Raw genomic sequence first — 18,193 nt, forward strand, 5'->3', positions numbered from 1 at the left:
CACAGCATTTACAAGTGTTTGTAGCAGGTAAGGCTTTAACTTCATGGATTTGTTTTGTCAGTTTTGAAGTCTGTAGATTATGAGGGCTCCCAGTCTTCCACTGTTCCAGAGGGCAACGTGGCAGTAGTGGTGGTGAGGCTGATGGGAACAGGGAACACACACAGTGTCATCGTGCATTTAGAGGCTGGGGGTAACTCTGATGGGCTTAGCTTTTCTCTTTCTCTATGGAGCCACCCTGGTGAGCCAGGATGAGCTTCTCCAGTGTCTTCGAGTCTGTGACTTTGAGTTTCTTTCTCCTTCCGTCGTGGCTCAGTGGCTTTACTGGCTTGTGTCACAGCTTGTTCTGCAAGCAGGGCCCTTCCTGCTTCTCTGTAATTTTGCTAAGAGTGTATCCCAAGTGTAGTGTGGGTTCTGTAACTGGAGAGGTACTGATGAGGGAGGAGAGCAGAAGGCTTTGCATCCCTTAAGGGACATCTGTTCTCCATGCTTTTCATCTGTCTGATAACCTCACGTATCCCTTGGGTCCTGCAATCCTCAGAGCACACCTCTGAAGCACTCAGGTGTTTTTGCAGACCATTGGGGGGGTTGTTTTCTATTTCCTTGCTGAATTACCAGCTCACAGTGGCAGGGAGCAGTGCAGCAGGAGGATGGATGCAGTACCTGCCTGCAGTGTTTAGCAGCACTCCTCTGGTCAGGAGAGAGGGGAGAGCTGGCCTTGTGGTGGGCTCTGCACTCCCATTCAGGTGACCCAGTGCCTTGCCATTGATTTTCCAGCTGTCCTGGCACAAAGCTCACTAACCTCCTGCCCTGGCTGGCTATCTGCACCAAGGGGACAGCACTACTGCCTCTTTTTATGGCCTTTGTCCTCAGACACACTGGATAGATGTTGTTCAGGGCAGAGGGGGGGTTACTGTGTGTGTGTGTAGTACTCAGCAGCAGGACTTAGGACTCCACTGGGATTTTGGGATACTATGCTAGTAGTAAAATAATGAATGGTATCTTGCATGCTGTTTCCTCCACTTCAGCACTACTGCCATCCTCACCCTTCTGCTTACAGAGCCACCACATTGGCTTTGGAATGGTCCTGAGGCCATTAGTCTGGGCAGCTATTGATGGGTGATAGGGAGCTTACAGACCCAGTGGGCATTTTGCATTTGTATTTCAGTACCAGCTGCAGGTACCTTGGTTTGGAAACCGTCCCAGTCCTTAAACTCGGTATCTGCTCCAGCTGTATTAAAAATTCAATGGAGCAGCAAAAAAACAACCTGAAAGAAGTGTTACCTGTCATGCCCTTGAGAAGTTTAAGGTGTTATTACACCATCAGGACTCATTGTTGAGGTTTCTGCAAATTTAGTTGCATCCTGACTTGAGCAGATGTACTTGAACAAAACCTTAACATTTTTGCATGAAAAATCTGTTATTAGACTTACTGGGGAATGGATATAGAATATATTAGACTGAATGGCTCTTAAATTGTTTTCTTCAAAGTAAAGTCATCTGGTTCTCAGAATTGCTTTCTGTAGAGTTGCCAATTGCCATGACCAAGAGGGATCTAGTGACTCTCAGGAATGTATCACTTTAAAAGCAATTAGAGATTGATTAAACCCAGCTTCATCACCTGATGGAAAGGCTAAGTACAGGCTTGCTTTATTGCAAGGTAGGAATCCAAAGGATGGCTATGTTCCGGGTGGCCAGAGGTGCTGCCACATCCTGTGGAGGCAGTGTGCCACCCCACAGCCTCCTTGACAGCTTCTCCAGCTCTTCCCCTCCTGAGCTGGATGCTGAGGCAGGAGCATGACATGGGCAGGCACTGCCTACCTCTTGTGGTTTCAGCCTGGCAGGCAGCTAAATGCTCTGCAACCACTCACCTGCTCTCCCCCAAACCCCTGGAGAGGACAGGAAAGGGCAAGGTAAGGAGGCTTGTGAGCTGAGGTTAAAAGAAATTAATAAATGAAGTAATAAGAACAGGATACATGAAGAAGTGATGCACAGTGCAGCTGCTCACCACCTGCTGGCCAGTGCTCAGCCTTTCCCTGGCTGGACATCCCATAGCAGGGAGAGCCCCAAATCACCATCTCAGAAGAGAGGGAGCTTCCTAAGCAGCTCTCATCTCCATCCTGAGTGTGATGTTGCATGGAATGGAACAAACTATTGGGAAGTTTGGATCCCTTGCTCTGGCTGTGCCTCCCCCCCAGCTTCTGCTGCACTCAGACACAAAGCAAAACATGGGAAGTTGAAAAGTCCTTGATTTCTTAGCAACAGAAAAAATGTCAAAATATTATCAACATTCTTCTCATACCAAATCCTATGCTAGATACAAAACACAGTGCTATTCTAGCTACTAAGGAGAAAATTAGCTCTACTCCATCTGAAACCAGGACACTAGGGACCTTCAGCTCAGGAGAGGGAGGATGATCACAGTCCCCTTCTGAGAGGCAGCCAAAACTTTGATCTCTTGTGTTTTCCTTGAGTACCAGCTTTTCAGGTAGTGAGGAGCTGGAATCTGTCTGTTTAATCCCAGGGTCCAAAAGATGAAGCTTTTCTCTCCCATGGAAGAAGAAAGAGAAAAATCAAAAACCAAGAACAACAGAAAAGAGTTTACCTCTGCATGTGTGTGTGACTGACACTGACAGCTTCTCCAGTTGTTGGTTGCCATAAGTGTGCTTACTGGGGTTGAAGAGCAGAGTTTTAAGCACATGATGTTCTTCAAACATCCAGAAGGAAATCTGGTTCCCCCTGATCCCCAGTTTTAAATCACAGCTGTTTTTTCTTTAACCTCTTTGAAATAGTTTGAAAATCCCCGTTCTGTGCCTATAAAGGGTAAGTGGAATCATAAGATCTCTCTGAGCCTGGTTAATTCAGAGTCTTTATGGCTCATATTCAGAATCAGGCTTTAGCACTAACCTTCCTTTTTTTCTTTTTTTTTTTTTTTTTTTTTAAAGTAGGTATTCCTATTCCCCTTCTTCAGGAATTAGCTGTGTCTTTGTCACTAGTGATTGAGATAATTCCAGGAGTGATTAATCACATTCATTAACTTCATGTTTTCATTCTTCTTCTTGCCCCCCCTGTCTTCTTTTTGGCAGGATTATAAACGTGTGAGAAAATGTATGGCTGTTCAGGTCTAATTATCCTTCAGCAATGGTTTTGGTGTTTTACACCTTCCTCTGGTCTCCATATGACAGAATTTTAGAGGCTGGACTTCCCTGCTCCTGATCTCACTTCATTTTTTGGCTGTGGGAGGCAGCTGTAGGCATCAGCAGAGAGACACAGAGGCAGTTCTGTGAGCAGAGGAGGAACATCTGGGCTGCTGTGTGCATGGTCAGGTGGCAATGGTGTGGGGAGAGAGGCAGAGCCACTGGATATGGCTCCACGTATTACTCTGCATGGATCCTGGCTGCTGCTCTTCTCCTTCATGGGCTGCTGATTCCTGGAGTGTGAAAAGCCTCTGTGTGCCTTGGTGCTTACTGCCCAACCTCTTCCTTGGGCAAGGAGCTGAGGTAGCTGGGCTTCTCCCTGGGCTGCTTGAAATCCTGTAGGAAAAAAAGGTAGAGGAAGCGTGGTGGAAGGCTGACTGTGATGTTCTGCTGTAGCAGCTCAGCATCATTATGCTGAGCACAGTTCTGGCTGCATCTTTTTGGGAAGATCTGAATAAGGAAATTGACTTTGGGTGGCTGCAAGGCGTTACTGAGCAGTTTATTTCTCCTAACCTCCTAGAACGTGTCCTTGCCTGAGGCAATACAATATCTTGTCAGATTGTTGGAGCAGAGCTGTATCAGATTTTACAAAAAAAAAAAAAAAGAAAAAAAAAAAAAGGAAAAACTCTTTTTTTTTTTTTCTGGCCTTAAATGCAGCAAGATGGCAAAGGATCCCAGTGTAAAGTTTGAGGCAGTCTGTGCCTTTACTGCTGCTATTGCAGCCCTTGAAAATAATCCAGCAAACAAGAGGCTTTTGGAGTGAATGGGGAATTACTGTGTGTCTCTTTAGTGAGCACTCTGCAGCCTTCAAAGGCAGTTGAAATGACTGGTGGAAAAAGGATTTGTCTGTAGTCAAAGGGCCACCCTTTATACTAAAAAACACCTAATTATTTTTCTTCCCTTACCAGCTGCTATAAATAATTCTTTCCTTTGCTCTTCTCCTAGAAACATGGGCTCATCCCTCACCTGCCCTCTCCAGTCCCGTGGGGAACACTGGCAGCATGACTGCTTTCAGAAAGGCAGATGTGTCCTTTGCTTTGACAAAGTTTGTGCAGTAGTTGATTCTGTGATCCCATCTCCCATCTGAAGCCACTGGATTGAATACCCAGTTGGATGTAGGTTTATAAGCCAAGTAAATGGGAAAGGCAAATACTTGCCCAGGTGTCAGAATCTGTTTCCCCTGTCACAGGAATACCAGATCCTCCTCATTGCTCTGTAGCCACTGACTTTAGTTTATCCCTGATGATGAGTGATGTACCAGCTCTGTTCTGTGCCCTATCCTTTCCTGCATTCCAGTTGATGTAGTCAGTGGTGTGCAAGACAATAAAGATTATTTACTCTCTGAAGTGCTGTGCCTAAAAGAGATAGCTGACTTGTGAAGCCCTTTGAGGGTACACATAATAAGTCCTTTGTTATTTGCAGAAAAAAAGAGGAGCTGCAAAAATGGTCCAACTGATCTTGTCCTTAAAACACTTTTATTTATTTACTCTCCATTCCCCTCACCCACACCTTTTTTTTTTTTTCTTCTTTTTTCTTTTTTTTTTTTTTGCTATTTAGCTGCATGGAACAGTATTTTGTGAGCTGTGTTAACTGAGTTTTGGCTGTGAATTGACTCTGACTTGGAAACTACTGTGAAGCACAGTGTTGAGCCAAAGGCAGATTTTACTGTGTAGTGTCCAGAGCTGTCACTGATCTGAAATGCTTGCAGCTTGCCAGTGCTGGTGGGTGGCTCTCAGCTCACTGGTGTGCATGGCTGAAGTATGTTGGGAATACTTGGGAATTATGGGGTTGCATGTGTGCTGAGCAGGACCACAAATCATGCTCTAGTTTGCATGTGCACAGTGTTCTGAAGGTGGTAGGTGCTGTCCAAATGTTCACTGGAATTTCAGCATGAATTAAATCCAGCAGGAATGTACTTTGGACTTTATTTTCAAAATGTTGCAACTGAACAAACAGCTTTTCCGGTGATTTTCTGGTTTTGTTAATTTAAATATTTAGGAAAAATACGGGGGAAAGATTCCATTAGGAAAGAAAGATTGCAGTATTCAGATGACTGTCTCAATATCCAGTCCTGTGGTGTGGCTGCAGCACCAGATCCTGCAGATTCTATTCCTTTTGTGGCTACAGGTGTATGATGAGACTGAGAAGAGTTACCAGGTTTTGGGGTAGCTCTTCCCTGAACCTTAACATTTTTATTTACAACAGGAGATACCTCTAGCTTCCCACTTTCTGGAGCAGGGCACGGGATGACCAGCAGTGCCTACAGTGAGCTGAAACCCTCTGGCTGATGTTACACAGAAACCCAGAGCAGCTGAAACCACCAGTCCCTTCCAGCCTGGGCACAGGAGAATCTGGGCCAGGGTGCAAAGGAATGCTGCCCAAAGCTAGGCTTTAAAACACAGCATCCTGAATCCCCACTGTGCTGAGCACCCAGTAGCTTCTGCAGATCATAGAATCATAGAATCCTAGGGGTTAGAAGGGACCTCGAAAGATCATCTAGTCCAACCCCCCCTGCCAGAGCAGGGCCACCTAGAGTACATCGTGCAGGAACGTGTCCAAGCGGGTTTTGAATGTCTCCAGTCAAAAGCTGGTTTGGAACCATTGGCATTCCAGAGGCTGAGGCCACTTGATCCAGGTGACTGCAGACAGTTGGCTTTAGGACTGATTCTAGGAGCCCCAGCCTCTGGTTTTTGGGGGTAGCACGTGAGGATGCTGCCTGCCATCTCAAGGTCTGTCATGCCTGACCTGCGTGGTCTTAACAAATGATGAAAAAACACAATGAGGTTTGGTGGTTTTTCCCCCATTCACAGTAAGCCTTGCTGGGTAAGCCAGTCCCTCTCTGTTTAATTTCTTTCTGCTCTTCATCCTCCAACTCTGCTGCACAGAATCTCAGCCTTTAATATTTCTCACTTGTTGAGTTCTTTGTGTACAGTGATGGAGTCATCTGGCATTTGGCATATTGAGGTGCAGACCTTAGGAGAAGATAGCTTTAAAATTGCCTGTTCTATTCAAAGCTGATAAGCTCATTACATATGCAAAACAGGATGCATATATCAGGGAAACCTATATATGACTGGGTAGCAAAGACCAATCAGATACAAAATATATGTAGCGATGAATTTAAACACTTTACTAAATCACAGCTGTGCCATTTTATTAGACATGGTTTCATAAACTATGAAAGCTTTAGCTATCATATAAATCTGTCTCTTAATAGGCAGCAGTTACATTTCTTTATAATTTATTTCTCTGATACTGCTCAGTAAAAATGCCAGCATTTTTATTTTGCTTTTGCTTCTGTTAGACTCCTGATGACGTTGCAAAATGAAATGAATGTTTGATTGCAGAGCCTGGAAAGCATGCAGGTCTCATTGCTTGAGCCACTCATATTTGTATACCTGATGCATCAGACTTCTTGGAGAAAGATTCAGCAAGACCCAAGCCTGGCAGAGCCTTTCCCCACACCCTTAATTTTCATCTGCATCAGTTGTACAAACACTGCTGGTTTGGGAAGCTGAGAAGAGGGCTGACCTCTGTTCTCTGCAGCAGCAATGCTAAGGACCAAGCCCTGCACTAAGCCTGGCAGCATGTACCAGTGAGTCCTGGTATTTTAGTGTGTATGTAGAGCTCAAACACATAATTAAAATGTTCATTTGAGTGCTTTGCAATGCTTAGTGACTGTACCCATCAGCTGAATGGAAGGGAAGGCTACCAGAAGCATCCATTTTGCCTGAAATTCAGAAAGAACCCAAGGGAGCAGTGGTTTTGGTGTTTGGTCAGGTGAGTCAAATGCAAACCTTGCAAGAAAAGGGCTCTTCTCTCACAGGTATTTGAGCAAGCAGTTAAAACACTTATTCTTGGCCTTGCTCTGAAAAATCATGGGGAAGAGTTGAAAGATGATTTGTTTATGCTGGCTAACTGCAAACAAAACTTAGCAGTTTACCTTAAAAAAAAATAAGGGTGAAGCCAAGCAAGGAAATTTAAAAATTAAAAAAAAAAAGAAAAAGGTAAATTAAGCTGTTGGAAAGCAGTGACCTTCTCAAAGCCACAGAGAAAATGAGTGTTAGCAAGCTCTGGTTATTTGCTACCACTGGGAGATGAACACCCATGACAATTAAAACACATTAATCTGTTCTGAAGGGAAAACCAGAACTGACTTGATTATTGGTTACGCTTTTTGACCTCACAGCTCACAAATGGAGGCGTTTGTTCTTAATTCCAGAAGTTTTCTGGAGAAGGAAGGAGCATATGAATTGCCTGGCTGGGGTTGGGCAGGTGGCAGTGCAGCTCCTGTTGGAATGGTGTGCCCAGAATAAGCCCTCTCTGCGTGACAGGGTGATGCTTCACCCTCTGGCAGGGGCTCAGGTAGTGCGGACCAGGCTTGGGTGTCTGAACCTTCTCTGAAACTCTTGCAGAGAGATGGGGGAAGATGGGTGCTGGGGATTTTAAGGAGCCCACAGATGTGTGACAGATGTTAAGGACACCAGCAAGGTGCAGGTGCCTCAGATGAGAGAAGTTTGGGTGCTGCACAGCTAGAGCAGCTCTTGCTACCTTTTTGCTCAGGATGTGTCTGGTACTCAGTCCTGCTGCTTGGAGCCAGGGTCTTTCTGTCTGTGATCTGTTCCACTTTCTAGTGCAGAGAAGAAGGTATTTTTAATGTGAGATCTGTTTTAAAGTACACACACACACACACAAAAAGCCCCTCCAGCTGTTTGAAAGCTGTTAGGAAGTACAGCATATTAGAAATAGTCCCAGCTGAAATGGATTAGCAGGCAGAGTTCAAGTAAGGAGGTCAAATGTGTAAACTGAATGCAATTCATCTTTTGGCACTGCAGTTTATCACATGGTTGCAGGAATAAATGCCACACGCATGCACATATTCACACCTAATAATTTCAGAATAACTGGAAAAGGTCTTAAAAACATTAAAAGGCTTCTGATGACATCATGCTATCTGGGGTAATAAACCAAAGATGGTTGAAGTCTGTTCCAAAATAGCTGTTCTCAGAGATGGTTTTATATGCCTGTCCTTATCAGTATTTCATGTCTCAGGAGGAGGTGCTGAACACCAGCGTTGCACACTGACTGCCTGGGCACACTCTGGGAAGATTGTTTCTTCTTGCAGATTTTGTCATGCTACATTTGACTTATTATTTTCTTAGCATTTACAGATATCCTTTAAGACACAAATCAGCCCTACTTGCAGATCTTTAATTGTGCGGTGCTTTGGCCCTTAGAAAACCAAAAGAAACTTTGGGCAGGGAATGGCTGTGCAGTTTCCTTGGATCCTCTCCTTTTGGGAAAGTTTTTTTCCTGCTTTAGGGGGAGCAGGAGCCTCCTCTTCCCCAAACCAAACACTCCCAGTCCCCTCAGCCTCTCCTCACATACAGGACTTGTTCTCCAGACTCCTCACCAGCTCGATTACCCTTCTCTGGACACACTCCAGCACCTCAGGGTCCTTCTTGTGATGAGGGGCCCAGAACTGACCCCAGCACCAGGTAGAGGTGTGTTAATCCCCCTCTGGTGTGGGCAGGTACTCCTCTGCACCTGGAAAGGTGTTTACTAATGTCACCAAAATAGAAAAAGTCTCCTTATAAAGGGGGAACTGTTGAGCCACTTGCAATGAAAAGGTCAGGATAATTCTGCATTTCTGTCACACTGGATGCTAAGCTTTCTGGTAAGGACAGTTTTATAAAGCTGCTTTAGGGGCTGCAAACTCCAGTGGAGGGTGTTAGTATCATGCTAATAATTGTTCAGCAGTGTGACAAACTCATCTTGGGGAGCTTCTATTAGTCTCAGTCTTGGAATGAAATTTAAAGTAGAAGCAGCCACTTTCTGTCTCACTTTGACTGTAAGCACTGCAAGAATGAGAAGGTGTCTCAGCCTGCATTTTCCTGCCTGCAGCTGCAGCAGGAGCACAGTGCAGTACTTAAGGAAGGCAGCTGCATTGCTAATCCATGCACCTGACACTGCTCTTGGAGGAAAAAGAACTCCACACTTGTTTTCTCTGCCTATGCTTTTTAAGACCTGTTTAAAAACAAGTCCCTGAAGTATCAGTGCTCCTGATTTCAAACATAATTGTTTCAGGATATGACCCCTGCAGAAAACAACTGAGTTGGCACTTTTGCAACTTTTCCTGGTCCTTGCACACCAGTTCTGGGGGGACAGTAACTGGAGCATGCAGCCCTGCATGTTTCTGAATGTCTTTTGCCTGCTTATCTTTTATATTATTAAAGAACCTGATACATGCAGGAAGTGCCTTGACAACAGCCTCAGGGCTTCTCTGGTTTTAGAGCAAAACTGCTGCACTTTGCTGTGTGTGCATCCCTCCCCACCACTTCCAGTGACCCTGATCTACCTCTGGCTTAGGCAGCCCCTCTAATCAGGGCTGGGCTTTTTAATTGTAACCATCTAGCATCAGGGATGAACTTCTGTGTCCCCCAGGCTGGGTCTCCCACCTGGATTTCTAAGAGCCACTTGCCTCATTTCACACCAACAAAATTTGGGTCTGGCTTTAAGGGCAGATCACTGGTGGGCCTGGGCTGGTGCTTGTATGTTTGTCTGTGGCTTTTTATCTTGGCACTTCCCACAGGCAGGATGCTGAAGAGCAGATCTCTGAGACTTTTGTCTTGATTTCTTGCAAAATGGATCTTTTCAAAGCAAGGCCTGAGCAGGGAAGGCTCCTTTTTACTCAGTATTATTGTACTCAAACCCTTGGTGGCAGCGACAATGCTGAGATCATGTCTCAGTTGTGACCTGCAGGGAGCATCCCTGTCAGCTCTGCACGGGGTTCAGTTGGATCTCTGCAGGACTGTTCCCCTGCCAGTGTATTCCCTTGAGCTGCAAGCTATGAATGGCCTTCCTGAGAGCCTTCCCAGCTCTGGTCAGATCTGGTATAGAGCTGGGGTAGTGCCTGTTGTTGGTTCCAGGTGTCAGGATAGAGCTGTCTGGTGATCTGTGTCAGGGCTGGGCATGTCCCAGCACATGATGAAGCCAGTCATGTAGATTTTAAAGGAAACTGCTTTGGGGAAGGACAAAAATCTCTAAAGCAAAATTAAAACTAACTGTGGTTTGAATATATGCACAGGAGAAGTTGCATTAATACTCTTCTGTATGTTGAGACGCTCAGCATGAGTTGGCAGGAAGACAGGGAGCTGTTGGAGTGGGTCCAGAGAAGGGCCCCAAAGATGCTCAGAGAGCTGAGGGCTGTGAGGACACTGAGAGAGTTGGGTTGTTCAGTCTGGGCAAGGGGAGGCTCCAAGGAAACCTCAGAGCAACCTTTCAGTACCTGAAGAGGGAGGGATACAGCAGAGATGGAGAGGGACTTTTTACAAGGGAGTGTAGTGATACAGTGAGGGGTAATGACTTAAACCTGGAAGAGGGGAGGTTTGGGTTAGACATGAGAAAGAAATGCTTTAGTGTGAGGGTGGTGAGATCTCACCCAACACAGGGAAGCTGTGGCTGCTCCTCCCTGGAAGTGTTCAAGGCCAGGATGGATGGGGTTTTGAACAAGCTGGTCAAGTGGGAGGCATCCCTGGCCATAGCAGGTGTGTTGGAAATAGATGTTTTTGGGTTAGATATGGATGTGATTCTCTATTTTGGAAAAAACCTGAGAACATTGACTTAGCATGGAAAAAATAAAGTCAATAGGTCCTAAGGTTGGATGTTGGTATCTGGTGGCACTTTTGCTTTGTGTGGGTTGTTCTGGTAAAGCCTGGAAGTGTTCCAGGTTGTGTCATGCTTTGGTTTACCATCAGAAGGCATCAATGTCAGCCTAATGACATGTTATAAAGACATCTGTGGAATATGGGAAATGGAATCGAGCCTGGCAGATTGGTGCTGGGTTTGAGATCTTGGTGGTACCTCTGTATCACTTATCCCAGTGGGAAATTACACTGGGTGCTGCCTTGTAATTTTTCCCTGCTGTATAATAAAATATAACCATAGTAAATGGTGTCTAAGCAAGTAACACAGCAGAGTCTGGATTTCAGTCTGGCTTTAGCACTTACCTTAGGCTGGCTTTGCCCCCCACCCCATCTTGGAATGTGCTTCTCTTTAATGAGTTGGGTTTGTATCTTCAGAGAAGACCCTCCTCTTGCAAATACATCCCACTTCCTAATAAGCTGGCTGTGGCAGTGTAAAGGTTTGTTCCTTCTCTAAATCCCTCATCTCTCAAGTTGGACTCTCATTGGAAGGGTCTGTTGTGCATTTCTGCAGGTCCTTGCTGTGATCCAGTGCTCTGCTCCAGTAGCCTTTTGTTCCAAAACCCTTGAGCAATGGTATTTCATCACTGTGTTACCAGAGTGATGCAGACTGAGAGCAGGGATCCAGTGGGTTTATGTTGGCTGAGTTTAGCTCACTGGATGTTCTCTGCCTGTTGCTGATGGGGCATCTTGCAGAGCTTTCAGCATGGCCTGGAGGGGCTGTGTCCTGCCCCAGCTCTCACCTTGCTGCAGGCTCTGTGTGTTTTATTCAAGCTATGAGGAGTCTGAGGAAGGACTCAGCAACCACTTAGGCACTTCTGCAATGTCCAGCAATGCAGCAGGGCTCTTCAGGTGCTTCCTACAGCTGCCCTGTGACATTCTGAGTGAGGACAAATGTGAAATCACTGCTGTGTGTGTGTGAGAGTACTGCCCATTTGTCACAAGAAATGAACATAGAAATGAGGAAGGCTTTTGATTCATCAAGCAGATTCAACAGAGTGTGTAATCTCCTTGATTTTTCATTTTAATTAGGATCAATCCCTTCTATCTCCTAGGCTCTTTCAGAGGGTTTCTATGAAACAGAGGACTTTTGGTCAGTGGCATGCCAGTGCAATAGCCCCTCCTTGAAGAAATCCAGCTGTGACATAGATCCTCAGGATCAGCTCTGACAGGACTCCATCCTTCCTTCTCCTCCCCTACTAATTGCTTCACTGTTCCAGGGAATCTTCTGGGTCTTCCAATACCAGGGCCTGGGCTTCATATAGCTGCCTGGTCACTTGCTTCTAAAACTACCTGGGACCAGAATATTGCTTGGGAAAAGTCCCTGGGATACCAGCCTGAAATAATGTCTGCTTTCTGCTCCAAAGACAGGCACAAGAAGTCTGACTTCACCCTAGCAGCCCTTGGTGCTGACAGGCAGGAGCTAGAGCCAGCTGAGAGAAAATGAAGCTGACCTTCTTCTCCATGAACTCAATATGTTTTGCAGAAACTTGTAGGTTTGGATGGAGTTGTAGAGGTTCTGTTTGGTATGTTAGAAAAGGAGAGAAGGGAGCCAGGTAGTTATACAGGAAGGAGGAGACCATCCCAGTGGCCTCGTAGGGGAAGCAGTGAGGTTTAAGTGAGTGTTCTGCACGACACAGAGCAGAAGTGTGACTCCCACGTGCCTCAGGTGAGTGCTGCAATCCTACCACTGGGCTAGGGTTTCTTTTTCTTCTTCCCCCTGCCCCCTTTTTTAAAAAATTTTTTTCAAGTCTCTTTCTCATCCCACTGAGGAAAAAAATATTTCAAAACCAGTTAGAAAACCAGGTTAATGTTTCTGGCTTAGTTGCTAGGTGTATTTGTGAGTGTACAGTTTCATCTTGGAAATCAGAGTGATTTGAAAACATGATGAGCGTTTTGCTGCAATTGCTTTTCTGTACATAAATTAGATGTCTTGCTATGAAAACTTCCATACAACATAGAGGTGGTAATTGATCTTGCAGTTTGTTGTCTTAGTGAAAATAAAATGATTGTTCAGAATATCTGAAATGTAAAATTTTCCTATCAATTATTGGAGAGCAAAATGACATCCGTGTGGGCCCCACAATCGTAGGTATCAGGGATAGGCTTTAAGCTTCTTGTACACTCACATCCAGATCTGAAAGCCATCAGGCATATGAGCAAGAAGAAAAAGGGAGACAGAAGGCACAGAATGGCAAGAGGAAAATCCCACTGCAAGCCCCCAAACTGTTTTCAAGCTTACAGAAATGAGCTGCTCCATTCCTGTTACACAGAAGTGTTAAAATGAGAACCCACGACCCCTCTCCCCTGAATCATTCATCTGTTATGTCTGTGATGTATTTAGGCTGAATCCTTTCCCAGATGCTGCAGATCTCTCTGTTCCAGGGAAAATTAATGGGATTTCACCATTTGCTTTGAGGAAAAGTGGACTGGACTTTCTCCTGCTGTCTCTGGCAGGAAGCAGCAAGGAGCTTTCCAGCTTTCCTGTCTGCTCACTTTAAATATTGCATCTTTTTAAGCTTGATTTTTTATTTTTTTTTTTTTGCCAGATAGCTTAATTTGTGTTACTGCAATATACCATCTTGGGAAATTACAGAGGTTAATGGACAACACTGTGATATACAGCCATAGTGGCAGACTCTAATGTTTTTTAAATGGTAAACCAAAGGCATTCCTAACACGGGTTGCAATGAAGTGCCTGCAGCTCTTGCCAGAGATCAGTTTAGCAAAGCTTTTAATATTTTATGCACTGAAGTTGTTTGCTAAGACTAAAAGCTTCACTCTTTTTGCACACTTGTTTCCATGTAGAAAGCACACAGCAGAAGCACTTTTGCTGATGAATTGTATGGCAGGAAGTTTTATTAAATTGCAGTTATACTGCCTTAGAAAGAGTTTTCTAGTAATCTGTGAAAACTATAAAATTTAAGGTCATAACTAGAGTGGGTAGTTAGGTATCTGTTTGTAATATCACTAGTTGCATATTAATAGTGTTAGATAACCACACATGAGCAATGTAGGAGGTTTTGACTTTAAATATGACAGTAGAGATTTGGCCATAGATAGTCCCAGTAAAGCAGAAGCCTACAAGATAACATGATCTATTTGCAGTTATTATTGTTCATACTGAGACTGACCATTCCTTAAAAAATGGGAAAGGTGAGGCAGAGGGGGGTGCTTGAGCAATCACTCCCTGTTGAAAGTGTTGATGGAAGAACAGAAAATGGAAGAGCCATTGATTTGAACATAATGTGCCCAAAAACAAGTATGGGAAGCATTTCTTTGGAAGGTGAAGGAAAGGTAACTCTTTTGCTGTCATGGTGAGCTTTGCTTGGAGAGCCACCACAAGAATAGAAGATCAAACATAGAACAGTAAGTAACACTGTGAACTACTTCAGCTGTTCTTGACACTTGATAAATAAAGTGTATTAGCTGATCAGCTGAGTATTGAAGAGTCAGCACAGTCTCCTGAGTGCTGCACAGAGGAGCTGGGTTTAGTTCTGGCTCTGTCAGTGGCCTTCTGTTTGGCCTTGAGCAACTTCCTTCTGTTTCTGCTCCTCTTTCTCCTGTTTTGTGGCTGTCTGGTCTCTCGGAGGATGAGTTGTTAGGGAGGGAGGTTCCTTTGCATGGTGTTGTGTGACCAGTGAAGTCTGAGCCTAGCCTAAGCCTCAGGGGACATCTCTAGCAGAACTGATAATTGTTAGCTTTAATCACTGGCATCCAAAGAGCTGGGTGGGATCCACAGGGGTCTGTAGGGTGCATGGTAATTGAGTGCCCAGAGGTGGGAGTTACTGAGTGGGTTCCACAGGGCTGATGCAGAGAGCAACACCCAGGGGTGATTCTGTGCTGCTCCAGAGAGGTTTTCATCTCCCAAAGCACAATGCAGGCTGCTCACTGTCCTGCTTGAACAGAGCCAGGAGTGAGGAGCTTGGTAGCAGCTTTTGCTTGGCGTGGAGGTGCAGCCCTTCTGGCATCCAGTGATGCTGAGCTGTGTGGCCTTGTCCTGGTTGGGTGGGTGCAGAGGAATTAGAGATATTTAGCCATGAGAACCCCAGCAGTCAGGCTAGGAAGAGCAAACCACATTTAAGTATTTACATTATCCATTTAGCAGTAATCTCTTCAGGTAGGGCTCCAGGGTGGCAGGGGGTGGAGCAAGGGAGAGAAGGTGACTTCCCCTCTCCATCAGCATCCTCACTGAACCCACCTGCCAGGTTGTCCAGCCAGAGTACAGCAGGGAAGAACCAGTGAAGAAACAACAAATCCTTTTTGAGAAGTGCTGCAGCTGTTAGAGGGGAGCAGGGTAGTTGAGTGGTGTGGAAAGTGATAAAAGAAAATAAAATGAGTTTCCCTTCTGTACAGGGCAGGCTCTGTACTGCTGGGAGTGTTAAGAGGAGTCAAAGGTAAAGCAATGTCTCTTACTTTAGTGTGTTTAATGTTCTGTCCTTCAGGGCTAATGCCAAATCCCTGTAGGTCCTGCAGTGAACCCACTGCCAGTGAAAGCTGACTCTCCAGCAAGTGTTTTGCAAGACCTTTGCTGTGCAGGAATCCCTGTGTTGTTCCCTTTTTTTTTTTTTTTAAATAAGAACAAGAATTCCCCAAACTACACTTAAAATCTGTGTGGAAATAGCATGTGGCAGAGGCCAACTCCAGACTGCACATTTGGGGAGGTAAGGCAAGAAAGGTTTGCCAGGCAGTACACTCACATGATGATTAAATAAAGGTGAGCTGGGAGCTGAGCATGTGCTGAATCCTAAAACAAGAGAGAGGAGCCTTAAACCACTGCCTGTTTTGCTATCTCCAGCCTTGGACACTCCAAGCAAAAGTGAAATCTGTGGTATCACAAATGAAACAAAGATCTGTTACATTTAATTTCAGAAGCCATTTTAAGGCAATGGGATAACAAACATTAACTTCTTCAGATGAGGCAAACCACTATTTCTCTGTTCTCTACTGCTGCCATCAAGTCAGAGTTATTTTCCAAAAGCTTCTTGGAACCAGGTGCAGGCTTTGCTATAAAACAAGAGCAGAGTAGTCTAAACAAATGGCTTTTTTCCTAGAAATAAAGTATATGGATGACCTCATCAGTTGTTGCCTGGTCTGCTCTGCACTTGTAAAAGTGTTTTTTCCTACTGAAGCTGCATGTATTTGATAAAACTCAGGGGCTGGAAATGGCTAACTTGTGGTGAATTTCCCATTTGTACAGTCAGATATAATAAGTGGTCTTACCCTGAGTTTCTCTGTAAATTTCTCAGATGGTCCAAAACCTCTTTATTGCTTACAGAAGCAATTTTACTGACAGCCAACTTGCAATAGGTCTCTCTTTCCTACAGAGCATCCATACTTGCCTATTAAAGAGAAATCACTCAAAAAAAAAAAAAAAAAAAAAAAAAAAAAAAAAAAAAAAAAAAAAAAAAAAAAAGGCATGGACGCTTGAGCTCTCCAGCCCTGTCTTAAGTTTTAATTTACTTGTATGACTTCCAAGGTTACTGAATGCAAGCAATTTCTCCTTTAGTTCATAAATAAGATGAATTATATGTTGAGGACCAATGCCTCAGCATCCTCCTTTTCATATCCTCATGGGAGTTCCTCCAGAGGTGAAACTTCCCTTTTTTGGCATCACAGATTAAAGCAGGACTAATTAATCAGCTGGGCTGTGAAGCTGGAGCCCAGTTTTTTTGCTCTGCAGAATTGTTAAGGTATAGGATGGTCCAGGGGGTGGGATGACAGCATCAGAGGGAAAGCTGTGCTGCAGTCCCCATTAGGAAAGGCTTAGGGAGCTGCCACCCCACCTGGAACAACTGCCCCAGGGAAACACTGATCCTGCTGTAATCAGGCTTCGCAGTTTTTCATTTTAAAGTACTTCTTCTAGATGAAGTTACCTGTGTCCTCTGCAGGCTGCAGAAAATGAGCTGGGCTTGTAGCTTGTGTTGGAAACAAAAGTCATGCAGGAGGACTCGTTGCTGTTTCCCATGTCTGGGTTTTTAGTGTCATTTTCTACTTCTCTGACTGGGATGGGACTGGGTCCCAGGGTTCTGTGCCATCCAGCTTAGCTCTGACAAAACTTTATCCCACTGAAGTTTCATCTGTAGCAGTAAGGAGCAGTTTTTCACATGTAATTAACCTGAACAAAACCAACACTTCAGGATGCTAGCTTAGAGCCATGGGTTTCATGCTTTTGTCAAATAAAGTTACATTTAGCATCTAGTGTTAGAGATACAAGAAAACACTGGAGATGTTAAGGAAATGGAGGAAATTTAGGATGTAACTGCTGAGGAATAGGAATTAACATCTTTACAATCATAATTTACTTTGAATTCTTTTCAAACTAGGTTTTTCTCCATTACTGTGCTACAGCAACCTCTAAAAGTATTTGTTAAACCCTCTAGCATAACTTTAGTCTATCCAGATCACAGATAAGTCATAGAATTGGCTGGGTTGGAAGGGACCTCAGAGATCATCAAGTCCAACCCTGTTATGGTGAAGAGGCACTCAGGTACCTGCATGTGTGTTCAGGACCTGTTTTGACTTCCTGGCTTTTAAAAATAATGGGTAGTGATAGCTGCCACTGATTTGTTTTGTCCAACCATTGCTGGTTGCATGCCAGTACTGTCTTCCCTTACAGAAGTGGGCTTCACTGTGATTAAAAAGTCCTACAGGCCTTTTAAAATCAGGTCTGTTGACCAAAAGCAGTTGTTCAATGCTGGATCCTCTGGTGCTCACATAGCAGAAAGTTTCTGGGTGCCTAAAAAGCTGCCAGAGGCAACTATAAATGTTACTGAATTTTTATATTTTTTCTCATTGTTTCCAGAAATGCTGAATTTGGAACTCTGCAAGAACGAGTCTGTGGATTCTTAGCATGTGAAGAACAAGGAAAGGTAATTACAGGACTATACAGTCTGGCCTCATTTGTTAGTTGTGGTAAAATATTAAACTGCTTGAGTTGATCATGTTGCATGAGCCTACAGCTTTGTCTCTGCATGTGGGCTGTTCTGGGGGATTTTGTATTTTCAGTTGTGCAGGCGTGGTGGTTTCTTGACATTATTTCTGTATGGAAAGGGAGCAGGAAAACAAAAGCAGCAGAGCACGAAAATGCTGAAGCAAAATGGTGGGGAATAGCACACCATGGACTTGTTCAGTGCGTGTAGCAGTCCCAGAGGTGAAACAGGAAAAAGTCATCCCAGTTTCTACCTGCCAGTCGAAGAGGCTGTTGCCTTCCCTGTATCTGCAGGCCTGCAGAGCACAGTGGTGGGCAGGGATGGAAGGAAGCTGAGTGTTGGTCAGTGTTACAGCAGCCTCCTC

General features: G+C 44.6%; 1 protein-coding gene across 4 annotated transcripts in view; it reads left to right on the forward strand.

Annotated features, from left to right (window-relative positions):
• Positions 1-18,193, forward strand: part of ADGRL3 (adhesion G protein-coupled receptor L3) — a 401,888-nt gene that overhangs the window by 54,374 nt on the left and 329,321 nt on the right. For all 4 annotated transcript variants that reach the window (XM_030449718.1, XM_030449717.1, XM_030449722.1 and 1 more), the window contains exon 2: positions 17,703-17,769. The gene's annotated coding sequence lies outside the window, so the exon portion shown is untranslated. The remainder of the gene's footprint in view (positions 1-17,702; positions 17,770-18,193) is intronic.

The sequence above is a fragment of the Calypte anna genome, chromosome 4A, assembly GCF_003957555.1.
Source record: "Calypte anna isolate BGI_N300 chromosome 4A, bCalAnn1_v1.p, whole genome shotgun sequence".
NCBI classification, from domain to species: domain Eukaryota; kingdom Metazoa; phylum Chordata; class Aves; order Apodiformes; family Trochilidae; genus Calypte; species Calypte anna.